Raw genomic sequence first — 14,852 nt, 5'->3', positions numbered from 1 at the left:
TGTCCCGGTTACGCCATCCCGCGGTGTCCTCTGCCCCCATCGCCCCTCCGGCTTCGTGGGCGCCGAAGGCAGCGTCTCCGCCCCCCAACACTTTTGTCACTTTTGACCGTTCCGAACGCCCCACCTTTCCCTGGCTACCTGGTGTCTCCGCGACACTGAATCCCATTCACAGATGGAGAAACTGAGGAACCGAGCCACTGCGCGCGGCTTCCACAAACGTCTTTCCCAAGTCGGCCGGGGACCAGCCGGGCCCGATTCTCGGAATCTCAAAGCCTCCAACGAATTTCGATGTGAAGCTCACGTGCGAATGAGCTTTCCCACTGGAAACCGCAGCCCCACGGAAACGGCGAACATTTCGAGCGACCCCCCGCCCCCCGCAGTCCCTCGGCTCACAGCGGGTCTCCCGCTTTACAACTTTAGTTCGTGTCTCCAAACTGCTGGGCATTCAAAGGGTTAAAAGGGACCCGGCGGGGGCCCGCTGCGCCGGGCGGGGTGTCCCGAAAGGGTTAAAATTATCAACGCCGTCACGCCCCGGGACCATCCTGTTCCGCGCGGGCAGCCTCGGGGCCAGGAGAGCCAGGGAGCCCCCCCGCCCCCCCACGGGATGACTTTTTAAAATTCTAGAACTTTTAATTCCAACCAACCAAAAAAAAAAAAAAAAAAAAAGAAAAAAAAGTGTCCCAGTTCGAAAGTTCTTTTAACCTTTTCTTTTTTCATTTATTTCATTATTTTTTTCTCTCGGCTTCTCCGCGGGCTAGATTATAAAACTCGCCGTGTCCGTGTGGGCTCGAGGAGCCGGGTTCCCCCCTCCGGGCCGGCGCGCGGGGCGGGGGCCGAGGGGGGCCCCGGGACTTCTCTCCGGGGCCGGGTTGGGACGCGGCTGCTGAGTCCCGGCTCCGGCCCCTGAATTGGGGGGTCCGCGTCTGCCCCAAACGCCGCTTTCTTCCGTTTTCCATGTCATTTCCTGTACTAATAAGATGGTGGTCAAAGCAGGGGAGGAGAGCAGCAGCGAGTCGCCGCCGCCGCCGCCGCGCCGAGGCTGGCGCTGAAACTTTGCCTCGCCGGGGACCAGCGCGCCCGCAGCGCGGCCGCTCCCGCCGCGGGGGCCGCCAGCCGGGGCCGCGCCGCCTCCGCCGAGCCGCCCGCCGGGCCGCCCGCGCCGCCCGGGCCCCGCGGCTGCCGCAGCATTCCCGGGAAGGTGAGTCAGCCCCGGTAGCCAATGTGGCCATTGAAAATGGCTTCGGAAAGCGCTCGGCAGTTTGCCAGCGAGCGCGGGGGCCGCCGGTGCAGGGGCTGCGAGCGGCTGCGGGGGGCGCGGGCGGCCGGGGGCCCGGCGCGGGCGGCGCGGGGGGCCCGGGCGGCGCGGGCGCGGGCCCGGGGGTGGGGGGGCGGCTCGTCCCGGCCCCGAGGTGGGTTAACCCTCGGCAGGTAGCTGCCGCCGCCGCCGCCGCCGCTGCGGGACTCGGGGGCCGCCCCTCCGCCTCCTTCCTCCCCGCTCGCTCCTCGCTCGCTCGCCTTGTTACAATGTAGCCTTTTCTCTGCGCCGGCGTCCCGCCCGCTGACGGACGTGGCCGCCGACCAATGGGAGCGGCGGCCCGGGCCGGGCGTTCGGAATGAGAACGCGGTGACACGGGCGGGGCGGGGCGCGGCGCGAGGGCGGGCGGGAGGGCGCGGGGCGCCGCTGGCCTAGTTCTCGGGGCGCGTTCGGCGCGGCGCCCGCGGCGGGCGTGGGGGCTCGGGCCCTTCGGCAGGCGGCGGGGCCGCTTCCAGCGCAGCCCTCGGTTTCCCGCGAAACGCGGCGGGGCCGCAGGCCGGCTCTTTGATGTATTTTAAGTCTCAGTTGCGGTGTCGACTCCCCGGAGTGTGGCCTCCCTCCCCCACTCGCCGTCCCCAAGGTGCTCTCGCCTGCAGAAACTGCAGAAACTTAGCGGCCAGTGACCTTTCTCCGGTCAAGGCCAGCTCGCCCTTAAGGCAAGTCGCTGCTAGGAGAATACGCGTTCCTGGAGCGTTGGGCGATGCCGGTTGGAAAGTTGCACTGTGTCTTGGCCGGGGTTGGGCCATAGGGGCTTGACCCCTGGGATGGGCCGGGACTTAGAAGGGGAAAGATGTTAAATCTCTCTTCTTAGACGTTTGCTTCGTGTGGAGAGAGGCTGTGGTATATAATTTAGAGTGGCTCAGAGGATACACACCCAGTTCTTTGTGCTCAGGGACAGGAGGCAATAATGAGAGATTGCTCTCCATGCCTGGAAACCCTATGAACTTAGGGGTTTTTTGGTCTGGGTTGGGGCAAAAGAATTTTCCACCGAGCCTGATGCCTTGGACACCCAAGCTTGCCTTTGACCATAGGACCCTTGAGAGGAAGGGAGGTGTTGGGGGTGTGAGGTCCACTGGCTGGAGTCTGGAACAGGCTGTGGTCTCCCTACCTGTGAGGCAGGGGCATGGTCTTCACCCACCAGCTCTCTGAGAGGTGGGCAGAGTTCTGTGTGGGCACGGGTCTGAACACCTGCTGGGAAGAGCCCGAGCTGGTCAGTTTAGTTTACTGAGGGGTTTCTCTACTGGAGTCCTTTCCCCTCTACTGCATACCTGCATGGCTTTGGGTTTGGCACAATTATCTTTGACCTCTCTGAGCCTTACTTGTCCATCCCGAAAATGGGACCAACACAGTCTGTCTGGCAAGGCAGTTGTGAGATTAAAAGTGATAGAGAGAAAATGCCCAGTGCATGCTCCACACACGATTTGAGAAGTGTTGTCTGTCTGGGATTATTGGGAACATGCTATCCCCCGGGGAATATCAGAATTGCCTGCCGGGCCCCACCCAGGACCCTCGGATTCCAAACTGACAGGGCCTCCAAGGAGCAGCTGGGGCAGGAGCTAGTTCTCTTCCCTAATGACATTCTCCAACATGAGGGCTCCCCTCCCTTGTCCCAAGAGCCCTGGTCAGCTACTACAACCATCACTTATATACCATGTTGGCATGAGTTAGAGTTCTGTCCTCTAGGCCCCTTGGATTCCTGTGTTGCATAAATGTGTTCTTGGTGTTGAGTATGACTTCAATTATCTGAGTCTTTCCTCACAGGGACTTGGATGGGGAAGCAGGGTTTCCCTGGTTCTAGGTCACTGGCTAGTATGAAGGAAGTAAAGACCACTGGACTAGGAGTCACAAGTCATACGTGCTTCTACAGCTGCCTCCTTGGCCTATCCTCTTGGCTATATCGTTGTCATGACCAACACATGGCATCCAAGGCTGTCCCTTGCCTCCTGGCTCTCCTCCAGGACAACATTCAGAGTCTCCTCTAACTGTCCACCTGTAGCCTCTCCTCCGTGCCAGTCTCCACATCACAGAGTGATCTGTTCCAAAAGAGATCACATCAGGACTCATATTTCTCACTTAAAACACCAAAAAGTCTTCCCAGTCGCTTTTGGGATATAGAACCAAAATGCCACCCTGATCTAAAAGCCCTGGAGTGATCTGGCCCCGGCCGCTTCCTTGGCCTCATCTCGTACCCTCTTCTGGATCTCGCTGCACTCCCTGTCTTATTCTTTCCTGCCTGTACCCGGCCTTCCTTCTGGAATACTGAAACAGTCGCCACCTAATGAATGAGTTAAGGCTAGCAAAGGGCGAGGCGGAGTGGGAGAATGTCCGTCCGATGGTCCTTTAACCTATCCTTAGACATTTCCAGCTCACCCAGGCACAGGGTAGGATTGGATCTAGGTGCCCTTGTGCTTGGGTGGGGCCATGTGGTGGGCCTGTGAGTTGTGAGCTACAGGGACACAAATCACTCTGGGCCAAAGCACTTAGTGGCTGGCGCAAGACCCTCCAGAACTCTCTTTTCCTGTGGTGTGGCAACTAGCGGTCAGTGGGATGGTGGCTGTTTTTGCTAGCCTGGGTCACTGTGTCACCACGTGGGATGGAGCCCCCTGGTGCCCCACAATGGACATGCAACTTGAGTGATGTTTCAACTTTTGGTGTTTCAACCACTGAGATTTGGGGGTTGTTTGTTACCACAGCATAACCTGGCCTCACCTGACTGGTACAAGGACTGGAGGGGCATTCCGGGCAGAGACAAGTACACACACAGGGACTCGGGAAGGCTCATCCTTAGCAGCCATGGTGACCCTTTTGACAAACAGATGTGAATCTATCAAACCCTGCCTGAAAAACCTTCGGGGACTCCCATTGCTGTTAGGAGAAAGACAGAAATCCTGGGGCTGCCCTCCAGACCCCGTGGGGACACTGTTTTGCATAATTCCATTTGCCGTGTCCCGTCTGACATGGTGCTTTCCTCATGTTGTTCCCCTAGGCCCTGACCATGCCCCGTAATCCTCCCTGCTTTGGCTTCCTCATCCTTCATCTTTCAGCTTCCACATCACCTCTTCAAGGAAGCCCCACTCTAATTAGATCAAACACTCCATTACAGCTTTTCATGGCCCCACGTCCCTCTCCTATGCAGCACTCGTCTTTGTAGTGATTTTACAGTTGTGGATGTGATTATTGACGGTGGTCTCCCCTTTTCATCACACCAGGAGCTCTGCGGGTACAGGGTTGGCTTGTGTGTGCTGCTGTGTTTCCAGTATCTGCACACAAGACTTGCTCTTCCAAAGAATTCCTGAGCACTGACTGCTGGTTCGCTGTATTTGGGGGGCAAAGGACAGAATAGATGAATGCTGTTTCCCAGGTGTCAGGGCAGGGAAGGAGGCATCAGCCCTGGCGGGCAAACTGACTGGCTTGTAGAGTACAGGTGCTACACTCCCCATCCTTCAGGTGTCCGTGTTCCAGAAGGACCATGTTGCTGGGAGATAGGAGAGGACCTTCCAAGAGGGCAAGAGGGTGAGATTTAACAAACCCTGAGGCTTCTGCTGATCTGGAGGGTATATGATTCAGTGAAGGAGCCACAGAATAGGAGATCCAGGGATGGCGAAGATAATGATGATGAAGGCAGCAAATGTTTATTGAGGGCTAAATGTGTGCCACGTATGGTCCTGAGTGTGTCTCTATGCAGGAAACAACTCCACAAGGTATATATTGTTATTTTCATTTCACAGATGGGCAAATAGGCCTCAGGAGCTGGACTAAAGGATCCAGGGTTGCACAGTGGTATGGCCAGGATTGGAACCCTGGCATTCTGATGCCATCTCCTTAGGGATGCCCTCTTAGAATGAGAGCAGGGATCCCCAGACCCGCCTTTGGAAATGCCACATGGGGTTATAAAATCCTTCTTGGGCAATATGTTTCCAGGAGGTAACACCCACCTAACATTGGGGTTTGTGCGAGTGGGTTGCTGGCTCAGAGCTCGTTGGTGGCCTTGGTGCCAGGGCCAGTCTAGAACCATCTGGTGCATCTCCACCCCTGCTGGGGCCTGAGAGTTCTTAGAGGCCCTGGAGCCCCATGGTCTCAGAGTGGGGCCTGGGAGAGGCTTCCCTGCAGCTGGCCCAGGGGCTGCGCCGGAAAAATAAGCCGTGCAGAAAGAAAAAAACAATGAAGAAAAAAGAAAAATATGCTGTTATTTTTAAAAAGCCTGTTTCCTATTGCAGATTTGTATCTGTGTTGGAAAGCCCGATGTTCACGCGGTGCAGCCACACTCGTGGTGGCGTCCCTGGTTGAGGTTCTGTAAGAGGGGAGGCCTGGGGCATCTTTCAGCCCTCCCCCCCTTCATCAGGAGGTCGGGGCACACTGTGCTTGGCTCGGAGGTGTATGTCAAACACAGTCTTTGCCCCTACCGAACTCAAGGACCAACATGGGAAGTGAGCCCATGTAACCAGACAATTACAGATTCTAGCAGATGGGTGCAAGGCAGATGGCCACTGACTCTAAGTCAGGGAAAGCTTCCTGGAGGAGGAGGCGGCCTTTGATCTGGCTTTTGAAGGGTGAACAGACAGCAAAGAAGGGAGAGGCATTCTGGTGTGGGGTATGGCTTGCACAAAGGCATGGGCACGCAGAAGGCTTGGAGAAGGTCAAGGAGTTCAGTTTCCCTTTCTAGAAATGGAGACAGTCATATCAGTCCTGTGCTACGTTCTTTGGAAGACATTTTTTTCCTCCCTGTTCTCATGACCAAATTTAAGAGGAACACATATTGTGCCCCATGAGGCCTCTTCGACCTCCATTTGTGGATGAGGAAGCTCAGTCAAGTTCAGAGAGGTTGAGTGACTAGCTATAGATCACACAGCTATAATCTAATCTTTCTAATCACTCTGAGAAACCCACATTTATAAAGGAAGCTTTAGGGGTTTGCCTACCTGTGTCCTGTAACAATTCCCAGCAGGTTTCCTGGGTGCTTTAAATGTGGGATTTGATTTATAAGCCCTCGGTTTACACAGCTGGTTCCAGGCCCCTCTCCCCACCTGGGAACCTCATGGGTGAGAACTTACAAGCACACTGGGACAGACCAAGGGTCTCCAAAGAAATGACACAGGGTGAGGTGAGGGAGGAGTGGAGAGGGGATCATGGTAGAAGGCTGCTGACTCTCCTGCTCCCCAGCATCAGCCTCAGGTCCCCAGTGGGTGCCCAGGGGTGGAGACCCTGCATGCAGAGGCACACCTGGGTCTCTGGAGCCTTCAGAGCCTTCTAGGGCTTTCCTTTCCACCACTCTCTCCAACCTCCCAACTCGACCCATAAGGCCAACAAGGACTCTTCCCAACTTCACCTTTTCCCAGATCCCTTGTCAATAGCCCGTGAGGCTGGCAGCCCGGTGCTCACGTCCCCCATCTTAGAGCTTAGAAAACGGAAGCCCACAGAGGGGAAGTGGTATGGTGGAGGTTGTACCGTTTAGGGGGTGACCAAGCTAAACTCCAAATCTGGGACCCTTCCTCTGCACCCACCATCCTCCTGCAATCGTCAGAACAGGATGGGGAATTCTCAGGATGGGGAATTTTGGCCCCGTCTCCAAACCCTGCTCTCCAAAAGGAGAGGCTGTGGGGTCACTGCTTGACTGTCCACAGTGGCAGCAGCTCACCCCTCCCTGAGCAGACCCCGGGAAATGTGCGTGTCAGGGCAGGGGTGGGGAGGGGGTCATGGCCAGTGGGGCTTCTCCTTCCTGGGCTCATGGCCGGGTTGGGGGCCAGAGTGAGACCAGCAGACAAGACGAGCAGCTTGACCTGGGCACCGAGCTGGGCTGGTATGGACGTCACCAAGCAAGTAAATATGGAACCACCCCCACAGTGTCAGCTTTCCCAGAGTGGCTTCTCCCACTATCTCTCACTTTCCCCAAGGGAAAGGGGTGAGGGCCGAGAAGGGATCCTGCTGCCCGATGCTCAGGGGATGGAGATGGCCGACCTGGGAGGCTCTGGGACAGCCGAGGGGCATGGGGAGCAGCCCAGCGGACCCTCGGCCCCAGCAGGGAGTGAGCCTTTCGTGGGGGCGGCTGACTGGGACCCAGCCCGGCTGGACTCAGCATTGTCATGGCCCAAGGTACAGGGAGGGAGGGTGCTCTGGTGGCGGGTGGAGGTGGGGGAGGCATTTGCAAGCTGAGGCCTGGCCCTGACCTCACAGCCCAGCCCTTCGGTGCCCCAACCCAAACAGGGTGGAGTTGTTGCAGGACAGGTACAGGACAGCCGTACCCCAGAGGAGAAGCCAGACCAGCCAGGGAGGCTGGTATTTAGAGAGGAGGTGAAGAGGTCAGAGGCTCAAGGTGTCCCAAGGGCAGGGGCAGGGTGCTTAGACTGGGGCAGGGGGGGGGGGATTCAATGCGGTGAAATCTTCAAAGGAAATCAGCAAACTTGGCAGCCAGGGAAGAGTTTACCTCCTCCCAAAAAAAGGACATTGGGCCTTGGGTGGAGGAGAAGCAGAAAGGGAGGATACAGGGCCAAGTTTTGGGCTGGGTGATCCAGGCCTTTAAAAACATCAGAATAAATAAATAAATAATAAAAACATCAGAATAGCCAAACTTGAGCGAACCTCGTACGTGTAGACGGGCCGTGTCTGAAGCAGTGCGCTGCCCCATCACGCTGATGTCAGTAGCTTCCATTTATGGAGGACAAAGTGAGTCCCAGAGAAGTGAAGTGACTTACCCAAGGCCACACAGCTATGAACGGTTAGAGCTGGGACTCGAACCCAGGTCTGTCTGACTCCAGAACGGAGCTCTTCTCTACTGCCTGGAGCTGCCTCACTGTCACTGTACTGGGAACTGCTGTGGGAGGCTGCGCTGGGAGGGGGGAGGGAGCGTGGTCTGGGAGGCTTGCAGGCTCCAAGCGCCTGCCCCTGTGACGCTGAGTAGTACCGAGAAACTACAGCATGGGCCAGCTGTGGCATCAGGCCAATCGGCCTCTCTGTGCTCGCCTGAGAAATGGGCAGCACAGCCTGGCACAGGTGCCTCCCGGTGTTGCTCCGTTGTTGGGACCTTCCCGTCCATTTTTGGGTCAGGAGACGTTCGTGGAGTTCGCCTTTGGGCTCCAGAGGGCCAAACAGAAACACATGATTTGATGAGCCCTGTACCCAGAGAGGGTGGTCTGCGGACCCCCGCCCATCCATGAGCTGTGTGTTGCTGGTCTGCAGCAGAGATAGTTACAACGCTGAGAGTGTCAAAAAACTCGTATCACAACTTGACATCACTGCGCCAATTGTTTTTTAAATATTTTATTTATTTATTCATGAGAGACCCAGAGAGAGAGGGAGGCAGAGACACAGGCAGAGGGAGAAGCAGGCTCCATGTAGGGAGCCCGATGTGGGACTCGATCCCCGGTCTCCAGGATCACGCCCTGGGCTGAAGATGGCGCTACACCTTAGCTGGGCCACCGGGGCTGCCCACTGAGCCATTTCTTAATTGTAATTTACAAAAGCCTCAGTTGGCAACAGATTGGAAAACTTAAAAAAAAAAATCTCTACCACAAATAGTGTGAGCAGCTCTGGCCCAGATCCTAACTGTGATTGAAGGTAGGAAATGCCCTACTTGCTCGAGGATGTGGTGGGGGAGGGGAGCAAGTCGTTCTGCCACCAGCGGTGGGAGAGGGAAAGCCTGGTAGGCTTCCCGGAGGAAGAGGCATGGCACTGGACTGTGAAGGAAGAGTAGAAGTTTGCCGGGTGGAGGAAGAGGGCTGGACAGTCTGGGTCCTGGGAACAGCATGTGCAAAGGCAGACAGCATGAGGATAGGGCGGTTCAGGGAAGGGCAAGCAGTCTCGGGTGTTTGGAGAAGAGGTGGAGGAGATGGCCCTGGAGAGGCAGGTTAGGGCCAGACTGGAAGGGCCTTGATTGCCAGGCTGAGGCGGGACTTAGAGGAAGTAGGTGACCAGAGTGTTCTGGAGGCGGAGGTCCTGAGGTGGGAGATAAAGTCACAGCCAAGGAGGTGTGGCAGAACAGGCCATCCAGGTGGTGGTTGCTTCCATCTTCGGCCTTCAAGGACGGCTGTTTCTTGGTGCCTGCAGGCTAAGTTGCTGGGGAGCGGGCCTGTCCTTGTCCCTCCCGAGGCAGCCAGCCCCGTGGTGGTGCTGCTGCCTGGAGGCCCCCAAGTTGGTCCTGGCTGGACAGGCAGGCAGTTCTCGGGTGCGAGCAGCAGGCCTTCCCGGGCCGTCCTGGTCAGCAGGTTGGCATCTGGTGTGGTTGGCTGGCCGTGGCGGAGCCCCTTTATCCTCCAGCCTGATGCAGCCAAGGCTGTGAGCTGTCCGGTGGCGGGGGGGGGGGGGGGGCGCTGACTGCCCCCAAGGAGTCCAGAGACATGCCAGGGAATGTGGGCAGGAGGAGGCCAGACGGAGATCTGAGGATGGGGTAGGGGTGGGGGTTGGCCCGGCACAGGATCTGGTGTGTGATGTGGTGTGGGGTCTGAATAGGAGGTGAGCAGTGGACAACTTCCTGCTCGAACCGTCCATTGGGTCAGGGCCGAGGCCCGCACGTGTGGCCTGAGGAGCGAACATTTGGCCGAGGAGGCGAGGGATGGCTGGTGTCCCATCCCGGGCCAGCGCAGGTGAGCAGACAGCCTGGTGGCGGGGAGTTGCTGCCGTGGTGCAGCCTGGGGAGGAGAGAAGCCAGCCCTCCCTGGCTGGGGGCTGCTGGGAACAGCCGCTGGTGTGCCTGGGCCTGCATGTGGCCACAGGTCCACGAGAATGCCGGCCTGCGGGGAGGAAGCCGTGGGGAGCGCCTCTCCTGCCAGCCCCACCTACACCCTCCTCCTGGGCCCCTGCTCAGAGTGGCCCAGCCTCCTGCTCACCCCCCTGCAGCTCCCCATCCGCTGGGCTCCCCATCAGTTGGGCCCCACACAGCAGGCTGGACTGTCTGGCTGCCATTCAGGGGGGAGTCCAGCTGCCCGGGATCCTGCAGGATGGGGCTGGGAGGCGTTCGCAGCCCGTCTGGGTCCTGGCTTCAGCGCCAGCAGTCACGGAAGAGCTTAGGTTTTGACAGTGGCCTAGCTTGTGTCCAGAGGCTTCAGGCTGGAGTCCTCGGACCTCTCTGGCTCTCTGCCTTGGGCTGGCCGCACACTGGACTCGGTGCTTGCCATAACCCTAGGGTCTCCCCAGTGTGGGGTCCTGTGGCTCTGGGGCCTGCCCTTTCTCAGAGCACTGGGTGGGACCTCCTTGCTTCTCCAGGGCCCTTCTCATCACAGGACACCCCGAGCCTGTTCTGTGTGGTCCATGCCACTTTGTGTCCCGGATCGGATCCTTCAGGGCTGCGCCCAGGACCCAGGGGCTCGTCCAGCCCTTTGGCTCATTGCAGCCTGTGTTGGGCTCTCCGTGCCTGAGCTTTGCGCTTCCTCCTCCTAATTTCCCTTTGTGGATCCGTAGCCTGCCTCTGCCCCAGTTCCCTGGCTACTGGTGAGGCAAGGACTCTCTGGCCCAGCTCCCAGGGTCCCCGCCCCTAGTTTCAGGTAGAAACTGTACTCTTCCTTGGCACCTGCCAGTGGCTCCCTGCCCTCCCTGAGCACCCTGGCCCTCGGCCCAGGACGGTGGCCAGGAAAGGCTCCACTGCTCTTTCGGGCTCAGTCCTGTCTCCTCCCATGGGTCCCTCTCCACCTGGAGAATCCCTCTACATGCTGCCTCCTGATCCCCGCCCCGGGACCAGAAACGGGCCCCTTTCTGACTGCCCCTGGGCTCCCAGACTTGCAGCCCGTCTGGCTGCTTTGGGAACTCCGTTGTGACCGCCTCCTTTTCTCAGTGTCCCTGGCGTGGTTGGGGGCCTCACATTTTGTGGGAGTCCACAAAGAGGCTAATGTGGCTGATATCTCATTGTATTTATACAGCAGGCTTGGTAGTTAGATACTGTCCATCCATTTTTGCAGATGAGAGGGTTGAGGCGTTGTGGGGTTCAGTGATTTTGTCAAGGTCTTATGAGAAGTCAGGGGCAGACACTGGGACCCAAACCTGTATCTCAGCTCTTTCCTTGACCACATTGCTGTCTTGCCAGGTAAGGTAAGAGCTTAGTTGACCTTTGCTTGTTAGATTGTCAGGGGCCAGGGCCCTGGCTGGGGCTGGGGCTGACCCCATTGGGGACTGGGCTCACCATGTGGCATGGCTATGGCTTGGGCTCAGTGTCACAGGAGCCATCAGCCTTATGAGCGTTTCTTCTTCCTTCCTGAACTCTTGTCCTTGGTGTGAGGTTCTCCCAGAGACACAGCCCCTACCCTGGGAGTCTGAGGTTAACACCACGCATACTGGCCGGTGTTTGGGGGGCTGCTGGGACCCAGGGGCTGGGGCTGTGAGGAGAGGGAGAGACTGGCCTGTGCATCTCTGCCCAGGTCATGGCGAGGGCCTCCAGCCTCTCCCTGCTCCAGGAGCTGATGCTCAGTGCTTCCTTAAAACCACTCTTGATGCAGAGAGACTAAGGGCTCCCCCCACCCCCCGCACTCCCCTGACAAAGCTCTGAGGCTCTGAGGCTTGGAAGGCCAGCTAACCCACCTGCCTTTATGTTCCTCAAATTCTTTCGAATCACTCCACCCAAACGCAGATGCTTGCATACCTCCAGGGACCAGCAGCTCACTGGTTCCAAGGCAACCTGCTGTGTCTTTTTTATGTTGTTTTACTAGGTTTTAATTATGTAAGGAATATACAGATACATTTTTTGTACCGAAGTCCAATATGATTTAAAAAGCTAAGTACTAGCTTCCTTCATAACTACAATATTCCAGCCTCCTCTGCAGGGTCAATCATCACGGTTATTACTTTGGTATATATCTTTCTAGATACTTCTCTATACATCCACTCACAGAACCTAGAGGAAGATGTGCTATTATAACACGCATGTGTGTGTCTGCGTGTGTACATGTTTAAATGAAGGGTTACATAAAAAAATAAATGAAGGGTTACAGATCACTGTGTAAATGCTTTCCTCAATGTTGGATCTAGGAAATCTGTCATGGTTTTACCTAGCAAGCTATCATAATTCTTTCCTCCTTCGTTTCTCTTCATTTCTTTCTTTCTTTCTTTCTTTCTTTCTTTCTTTCTTTCTTTCTTTCTTTCTTTCTTTCTTTCTTTCTTTCTTTCTTTCTTTCTTTCTTTCTTTCTTTCTTTCTTTCTTTCTTTCTTTCTTTCTTTCTTTCTTTCTTTCTTTCTCTTTCTTTCTCTCTCCCTCCTTTCTTTCTTTCTTTCTTTCTTTCTTTCTTTCTTTCTTTCTTTCTTTCTTTCTTTCTTAAACACGGTAGTTTTAGCCATTCTCCTACTGCTGGACATTTAAGTTAATTCTAATTTTATTTCTGTGCCTCTCTGGGCTTATCTACTGCTGGGTATGGGAGCCTGTTGCATTTTTTTTTATAAATGATTGCACAATATTTAAAAGGCATCCACTGAGACTTCTTTGGACAGAACCAAATGTCTCCCTGTAGGTCCCAAACTATTCCTGGTGTCTTCTTTTAGAGTCAGAGAGAAAAGGCTACTCCCCTGTCTCCTGGTGGTCCCCAAAGAGCTGGAAATAGTAGCCATGGCTCCTGGAAACTTTTTTCCTTCACACTTGGGTTTTTCTACCCTTACTCAAAGGGCATGTTTTTGGGTGACCCATCTCTTGGGTGGCTCTTGTGGTAAATGGACTTTGGAGTCACTTGGTTCTTGGTCCTTGGTTCCAATCCTGGTGTTTCTGGGAAATCTCCTTAACCTCTGGGAGTCTCAGTTGTATCCTCTGTAAAATAAAGATGACAATAGCATCTGTGTCACAGAACTTCTGTGAGGACCAAGGAAGCGGACACGGGTAAAGTGCAGGATGCTGTGCTAGGCACACAGTAAAATCCCACTAATACTCTATCCTGGGGGCTCTCGCCTGTCTTAGCTCCACACCCCACTCTGAGGATGGGGGCCTGTGTCCCTGGTGGGCAGCCTGGGATGGCTCTGGCCTCTGCAACGGTTTTATCCCACTGTCCACTCACTGATTTCCCAGAGGAGGCTGCTGCCTGGGAATGCGGCGGGTGATTGGAATACTTCCCGGCTCGGCCCTGCAGGTCCTGGACTGGGGCCTACGGGGAGGGAAGGAGGTCAGCCTGACCCTTCGCTCGGCAGCGGTGGCCGGGAGCCTGGTAACGTAACCCCACACCTCGGGCAGATTTACCAGCTTTCAATGGGGCCCGTTGTGGCCGGGGATTTGATCTCTCTTGGCCTGCAGGGTGGGCAGGAGAAGAAAGCAGCTTGGGGCCAGCCTCTCCCCTGAGAGCCCTGGGGCCCCTCTGGGCCACACTGGCTGGTCCAGGCTTGGGGTTGCCTTTCTGCTCGGGGTGGGGCAAATCTCTGCCTGTGACTGTGTAGTTAGCGTTGGGAAGGATGGCCCTTCTGCTTTTCCCTCACCTCTTCCCCACCCTTCAGGTTCTAAACCACCTCTCATGTCACCTTCTCACCAGCTCATCACAGCCACCCTGTGAAGCAGGTTGCCTTGCCGGGGCCATTTCACAGATGTAGACGCTGAGGCTCAGAGAGGTGAAGTGACTTTCCCAGAGCCACATGGTTAGCCATCAGTGGCATTGACAACATACCCAGGCTGTCTGGCTTCTTGTCCAGTTCTTTTTCATGAGGCCACCTGCGCTGATAGTCTTGGCAGAAGGTGCCCCGCCGGGCAGCCCCGTGTGACCTCTTGTCCTCCGGTCAGTGGTTTGTGCGGTGAGTGGGCACGGAGGGTTGGGATTATCTCCTGAGAAGCAAGAAGCACCGTAGCTGGCTTGGGGCCCAGCCCTTCCCCAGCACCAGCGACAAGCCATCTCTCGGTCACCAGTGGGGGAACAGAGTGTGGTTGCTTTAGCTGTAGCCCTCTGCCCTGCTGGGGGAGGCTTGCTCTCTGTGATGTGGGCAGGGGGCTGCAGCAACCCTTGGGACTCTGGGTGCTCCTTCCAGGGAAGCAGGAGAGCAGCCCACCATTGGGTAGAGAAAGCAAGGTTCAGAGAGGCACGGGGGCTGCTCTGAGCTGGGAGTTGGCAGAAGGAAAACGTGAAGCCCCATTTCCTGATTCTTTGTTGTTGGGTCACACCAAAGACATTGAGCTGACCTCACTCTGAGCTACGAGCATGGCTGGTGGGGTCAGAGGGATGTGGGCTTGGGCCCTAGGTCAACAATAACTTCATATATATTTTTTAAAGATTTTATCTATTTTTTGAGAGAGATTGGGAGACAGAGAGAGCACAAGTAAGGGAAGGGGCAGAGGGAGAGGGAGAAGCAGATTCCCCACTGAGCAGGGAGCCCAATGTGGGGCTCGATCCCAGGACCCCAGGACCATGCCCTGAGCCAAAGGCAGATGCTTAACCAACTGAGCCACCCAGGTGCCCCCAAAACTTCATATTAATTGAACACTTACTATGTGCTGGTGCTATTCTAAGTCTTGACCCATAACATTTCATTTAATCTTCAGAATAACCTCATGGGGTAGATACCACTAGTATTCTCCATTTACAGTCAAGGAAACTGAGGCACAGGTGGGCTAAGTGACTCCCTAGAGTCATATGGGTGAAACTGGGATTTTGTGTGT

At 56.1% G+C, this 14,852-nt stretch overlaps 1 protein-coding gene across 3 annotated transcripts in view; it reads left to right on the top strand.

The window, feature by feature from the left end:
- Positions 1–742: 742 nt before the first annotated feature.
- Positions 743–14,852, top strand: part of PRDM11 (PR/SET domain 11) — a 94,234-nt gene continuing 80,124 nt past the window's right edge. For all 3 annotated transcript variants that reach the window (XM_041722202.1, XM_041722200.1, XM_041722203.1), the window contains exon 1: positions 743–1,198. The gene's annotated coding sequence lies outside the window, so the exon portion shown is untranslated. The remainder of the gene's footprint in view (positions 1,199–14,852) is intronic.

This window comes from Vulpes lagopus, chromosome 11 (genome assembly GCF_018345385.1).
Source record: "Vulpes lagopus strain Blue_001 chromosome 11, ASM1834538v1, whole genome shotgun sequence".
Lineage (NCBI taxonomy): Eukaryota > Metazoa > Chordata > Mammalia > Carnivora > Canidae > Vulpes > Vulpes lagopus.
Note: the sequence above shows the minus strand (reverse complement) of the source record. Positions and strands in the feature narration are given on the sequence as shown.